The 6,696-nt window shown below is 45.4% G+C and overlaps 1 protein-coding gene across 1 annotated transcript in view; it reads right to left on the reverse strand.

The window, feature by feature from the left end:
• PDZK1 (PDZ domain containing 1) overlaps positions 1 to 6,437 on the reverse strand; it is a 30,912-nt gene extending 24,475 nt beyond the window's left edge. The window contains exon 1 of the mRNA XM_008592568.1: positions 6,361 to 6,437. The gene's annotated coding sequence lies outside the window, so the exon portion shown is untranslated. The remainder of the gene's footprint in view (positions 1 to 6,360) is intronic.
• Between the last annotated feature and the right edge of the window lie 259 nt (positions 6,438 to 6,696).

Raw genomic sequence — 6,696 nt, forward strand, 5'->3', positions numbered from 1 at the left:
TTTTTTGTTTTTTTTTTTGTCTTTTTCCGTGTCCGGCAACGGATCGCAACCCTCAGTGTCATCCCCACACCGGACCGGGACCGGCAACGGGATCGCAGCCCTCAGTGTTGCTCCCGCGCCTTGCTCAGCCAGTGAGCGGGAACCGGTCTGTATGTGGGATCCGAACCCTCGGCGGGGGCGACGCCACGCTTCCCAAGCGGCGCACTATAGCAGTGCACCACCGGGCCGGCCCCCTAAACCTAGTTTTAAATCCTGGTTTCACTACTTGATCATTGTGAGAACATGGGTGAGTTCCTTAATTTTGAGGCGAAGATGGAAATACACCTAGAACAGGAAGCCCATGTACATAGTGAAGATGACTTAAGACAGAACAGGTAAAGCATCTGAGCACGGCATCTGGAGCACAGAAGCCCAGTCCCTGCGAGTCATCTCCCCTGTCCTCCAGCGGGAGCCCTGATGCAATGGCAATCCCGTTTTCTGTAAGAACGTTTGAGCAGTGTTCCTGATTTTTACGTTTGGCGGCTGGCCAGTACAGAGATAGAACCTTGGATCTTGGTTTTATCAGCACCGTATTTTCACCAACTGAACTAACCAGCCACCCCCTGATTTTCTTTTTCAAGGAGATAAGAGATTATGGACTACAGATGGGCAGGCACCTTAACTAGCAGGCCAGGGATTCTCTATCTACTCACTCCAGATCCCCTCTGTTAAGCTAATTTTAGCTGCTGAAAAGTCAGGGCTGAAGATTGTGTTCCCCGTGAAACAAAGCTCAAATAAAGAACTCAGATTTCTCCGGACCCAGAAGTATCGAGTAAGTCCAAGAGCTAGGGAATTGCAAACTAGCACCAAATGCTGTGTGCTAAAGAAATAGGAGAGTCCTAGGCTCTTTAAGAGAACTTCAGAACTGAGCTGGCCAGACAGTGCCACCACCGGGAGCAGATGAGCTCTCACAGAAGTGAGCACAAAGGACCCAAGGAACAGACAAGGGTGGAGAAGACGGAGTGAGTGGAGTGTCACCTCTGTATGGATAGCTGGCCTGGGTGTGGACCGTAGCAGCCAGGGAGTAACCGGGAAGGGGCTTGCTCACCAGTCAGCATCACTGAATTTCCAAAAGATTAGAGAAAGGACATGGGATAAACAGCATTCTGCTTGGAGGGGCCTGTCAGTGACGGCCAGGGGCAATGACTGTCATCAAGAAAGAGCCCAGGTACTGACTGTTGTCTTTGCCTATCTCCCAAGGTCCAGGACGTAGTAGGATTATTCCATAAATACAGTAATCTACAACTATTAGTCATGAGTACCCTGGACACACCATCACCTTATTTACTAGTAATTAAGAATCAATTATGCAGTAACGGACTACAAAGAAAACAGAGCCTGTCTCCACAAGGCACTCAGTGTAACCAACACCAAGCCGTAGAAAAACTAAACTGTAAAACCTTAGCTAGATAGCTAGTAAATAATGTTTAATCCTGGTTACTGTGACTGTGGAAGGGTATTTCATGGTATAAATTAGAATGTAACCACGGAGTAAATTATTTCTGTTTCACTGAGGCATAAGGGAAAGAGAGGGCAGGTCTCTCTGGTAACATTCAATCTAGACATTATTCACTTTCTCCTGAACTCCATACTGTCTATAAAACGCTTTGAACTTCAGCAAGAAGAGAGCAACATTCCCAGGAAACTTGACCAGGCATATCTGCACAGCATGCTCTTTTGAGGAATGCTGTTCCTCCAGCATTTGCATGCATCTGTGTGATGAGAAAGAAAAAAAATCACTAGATTTTTGTTAGAAAAATACAGTTGGTAGAGACTGTCTCCACTGTGCAATGTTAAGTCAGCAACTGTAGACAGGCTGAAAATTCCCTGCAGTCATCAGCCCTGACACAAGGGCTTCATGCCCTACACCAGCCATGTCGGTCTTCTTTCAGAGCTTGCCACAGAGCCTCAGCACATGCTGCTGCTTCTAACAGTGTAAAAGAAATCCTATGGTACCTCAGCTGGTACTGGCAGATGTCTCTAGCAAGGAAGAGATAAGGGCAATTCAATTTCATCCTTCTTCAAAAATATTTTACCTAGAGCAGATCCTATATTTGTGAGGCAGATAATATATTTAAGGCCACCTAGATTCCTCCTTTGAAAAGAAAGACCTGTGAAAATTCAAGCACTCAAGTATATTTACTTTAAGTAATTAACATCAAAAACAGAAGGATAGGCAGGGCCATAAAATGTGTGTTTGCTAACTAACTGTATTTCCCCATTGAGATAGTTATTGCTTGGACTTAGCCAGGGATAGATTTCAAATGTGGAAAATTAATGAAATGCATTACATTGAGAATTATCTGGAGATCTGGAGAAGAGCGATCGCAGGCCCAGTGAGTAATTTTTATTTCTCACTTATAATAAGAATGGAATCTGCTTATCTCAAAGTTAGTTTGACTGGCTGCTACTAAGTACCCCATCCTCCACCCCCAGCCACCATAAACGATACTTTGTCCTATATGGCAGGACTCTGGGATGAAGTTCAAGGCCTTTCACTGCTTATCTAAGAGTTCTACAAGTTGGGAGAGAGATGGAGTCAACATTGTATGGAAACAGAAGAGCCCCTAGAAAGAGGATGCTCTTGTGCTGTGGATGGAACTGGTACCTGGAAACTGCCACACCATCCTGATGGTCGGCTGAAAACAGTTTCCCCCAAATCGGCATCTTTCCTTACAAGACACTCTGAACTTGCATTTCTACCCCCTCTCTTTATATGTCTGGATGACTACAAGAGTTCTCCTGCCTCCAGTTCCTCCCAGCCACTGCCTTGAGACAACTTCTCCACCTCGCTTTCACCATGTCAGCCTCTAAAACATCATTCAAGAAACAAAAGTGCAGACTCCTTGCTCAGGCCTTGAGACTCAGCATAACACAGCCCCACCTCATCCCCCGCTGCTCCTCGGCTGGCACCAAACTGGTCTATGCATGGTCACCCAGGCCTAGCCTGCCCTTTGCTCATGCCACATTCTCTACCTGGAATACCTTTCCCACTTCTGACTGATTATTTATAGTAGGTGCTAAGTAAACATTTTTTCTGAGTGAATGAATTCAAGACCTACCTATTTTCAAGATTCAGCTCAAATTTTAGATTATATGCAAATTTTTCCATCACCACCACAGTCTGAAGATATCACTCCATCTATCAAACTTCAAGTATTATTTATATATTCGACAAGTTATACTTAATACCTACTATGGGGCAGGTATCAGGGCTTGACCCAGATTAGACATTGTCCTGCTCCTGAAGAACCCAGAGTCCAGTGGGAAGAGTTACAAAATATAACTACCAAACAACGGTATGGGTGCTGGAATATTTAAATAAAAATGTGTTCTTATTTCTACACACATTTATTGAGCTCCTACTATGCTCCAGGTACGAGCCTAGTTACTTTTTGTAAGTTCTGATTCAATCCTAGTGGTCCATTTTGCAAGGAAAGGAAAAAAAAGACTACAAAAAGTTACGTTGGCTTCCCATGGCTATTTGAATAAGCAGAGCCTGGATTCAAGCCTAGTTGGGTCTGGGCCCCTTCCACTATCCACCCTGCCTCCCGGCTGTGGGCAGTCTAACGTGCTCCACGTATGTTCATGAAGTGGTGAATGGTTCAGAAAGACCAAAGCGAATGTATATGCTGAGAGAAGACGTAGGTCAGCTTCCACTGTGAACCACCTTCGCCTCAGTCCTGTAGATTACAGAGGAGCTTCAGTGTTTATGTCGTGTGTCTCCATCAAGATAAGCTCTCTTAAAAGCAGGCACCACAGCCCCTCTCTGTATTCTCACACCACCAAGTATTCACTCCGTACAGCTAGTGAAAAGCCCATGGGCTTTTCTGGGTCATTTAGTTTCATGTTCCCAATCGGTCCTCATGGTTCCACCAAGCTTCGTGAATATGGGGTATCTGTGCCTCTAACCATGCTTGGAGCCTCAGAAGCTGGTGGCCATCTCAGAAAAAGAGCAAACCTTCCACAGCTGCCATCAAGGGTAGGGGCCATCTTTTCTGTTTACCAAAACTCCTTGCCACTGCTTGGTTCCTTCATTCCCTGGGGTCATGCACATCACAAAGCTGTCTGAAAAGCACTGTAATAGTAGCACTTAAGATGTGCTAGGCACTGAGTGCATTCTCCCATTTAACCCTCAGAACATAGGAACTAAGTTCTATTATGCCCATTTGACAGAGGAGGAAATAGAGGCTTAGAAAGTAAGTTTGGTCTAGAATGTAAGTTTCCAATTCCAATGCCATGCTTCTAGCCACTTAGTCATGATACCCACCAGGCAAAGAGATGAAAGAAATCTGGGCAGTCCCTCATAAAGGACCAAGGGAAGGAGTTGCTGGGATCTCGAGGAAAACATGTCTAGCTCTGGCTTGCTACTCTTATAAAATTCCTACACAACAGATGTGAGAGTCACGTAACCAAGATGTGGCCAAAGAAGCCCATTCCCACACGATCAGGCTCTGGACTTGAGACAGCCCGAGAAGCTGAGAGTTCTTCAGCCTCCTTCTCCTGTATCAAAACAATCTGCATCTATTCTTCCAGCTCCTTCCTTGCGACACTAACTTCCATTTATCCAAAATATTTAAGCATCTGTTCTGTGCCAGGTACTGTTCTAAGAGCTGGGAATATAGCAGGTTACACAAAGAACATGATCCCTTCTCTCTGGAAGTTTAATATCTGGCAAAGGTGACAATAAAAAGTAAACGAGATGATTTCTGATGATAAAGGCTATGAATGCTTGAGATAGTGGTGGGATGGGGGGAGGCTGACGGGGAAAGTCCTTTCTGCGGATACAACATTTGAAGTCACACTCACAGGAGAAGGTGCCAACCTTCAAAGCTCCAGGATCTGCCTTATACGTGGTGGGCTGTAAAGGACATTAGCAATCATCTAGTCTCGACTCCTCATTTGTAACTGAGAAAATACAGGCTCGGTTAGATTAAAAGACTGAGACAAGGTCTCGCAACTAACTGCAAGGACGTTTCTTCCCACTATCCTGCATTGCCTTTGGATACACACATTTGAAATCTAAGCATCTTACATTTGTGCTTTTAATCCCCTCAAATATTTTCATACTTATAATTTTAGTTTCAGGACAACTTTGGGGAAAAGATGAGAAGCCTTGTTTGATAGATAAAATTGAGGCTCCAATTGGCCAAGTGACTTGTCTAATGGCCTGTCACTAACAACTGAGTCAAAACCCTGGTTATTTGTATTCCAGTCCTATGTTCTTTCCCCTAGATGAGAAGTAACCATAAGCAAGTGGTCTGTGAAAGTAAGACATCATTACTAACAACTTCATGTTTTGTGGTGCAGAGAACATGCAAAAGTCAAAGATATGAACAATTTACTTAGTCATAGCACACAAACCCAAAGACCCTGAGTTTCTTGCTACAGGAAAGAACGTGTGACTCCAGGTGTCTAAACAACCATGGCCTGAGGCAGTCAACCCCGAATGACTACTGGATACAGGACTGAGAAGGACTGAAAGCCTCGTTGCTGCCACACTGCAGGGATGTCAGGAAGGAAGGAACACGCTCCTCTGTGGATCCAGCCCAGACTAGGAGTCCTCATAGCTAGTGAGCCCCTAGGTGAAAGTCATATTTAAGCTCCATGACTCTTCTGCTTAGGAAATAAGCTACTAGTGATTCCCAAACCTGCCTGCACATCACAATCATCTGGGAGAGCTTTAAAATAATAAAGATTTTTCAGATTCACACAAGATCCAGGGACTTAGAATCTCCAAAGGGTAGAGCCTGGGAAATTTGTTTTAAAATTCAGCCAGCCTAGAAATCCACTGGTTTTCCTCATTTCTTAGTGTTACAATGTGACGTAAAGAGGAGAGGCGCCTGTTTTTATTATCCAGCAGTAAAGTTTAATTAGGTTGTATCCTTTAAGGGCTCCTGCTGCTTACAGAAGAAAGTCTTCTCTAATACCCAAAGCCCTTGCATAACAGGAAAGTCTTGGGAGTATCTTCCTGGCGACCTGTGAAGTCTGTTGTCTCACTCCTTTGGCTGCACGTCAAGCCCCCATACAACTGGGAAAGCTTTTTCTGAGATCAGTTTACCTTTATGAAGCAGATCCTAACCTGCAAGGGTCAGGGGCACCTCCAGCAGGAAAAATCTGAGTGTGGACAATCCCTCCACCCTCTGCACCCCTCCCCACCAACCACCACCAAATGTGCCTGGCTCCTCCCCCAGGGGCCTGTTTTGTGCCCTGCACTGCCAGCTACTTTATCGGAAAAAGAAAAAGGGAAAAGGAAAAGAAATTAGTTTAGGCCCTGGTGGCCAGTGCCCCCAGTCAGGCGGACACAGAGTCAGTTCTTACCTGTATCTGGAAGGCAGAGGAGCTGCTCTGTTCACTTGGGAATTCTGTCTCTGCTGGTGAGCGCTAGTCTTGGAACTCACTGGACTTTGAACAAAGATTGATTTAAAAGCTGATGTATTTAACAGAGATGTGTGGTCTGAGTTCAACTGACCTCTGTCCTGCTTCCTGCCAGCTGTCTGGACCCTGAGCTGGAAAACCTGGAAAACCTGAAAAACCCTCAGCAGACCCAACACTCTGGCCCACCTGCCTGAACTATGCAGGGATGTGGCTTCCTGCCTGCTGCTCCCAGAGAATGAGGAGGGGAGAGGAGAAGAGGGGGAGGGGGAGAGAGGGGGA

The sequence above is a fragment of the Galeopterus variegatus genome, unplaced genomic scaffold (genome assembly GCF_000696425.1).
Source record: "Galeopterus variegatus unplaced genomic scaffold, G_variegatus-3.0.2 Scaffold8034, whole genome shotgun sequence".
Classification (NCBI taxonomy): Eukaryota; Metazoa; Chordata; class Mammalia; order Dermoptera; family Cynocephalidae; genus Galeopterus; species Galeopterus variegatus.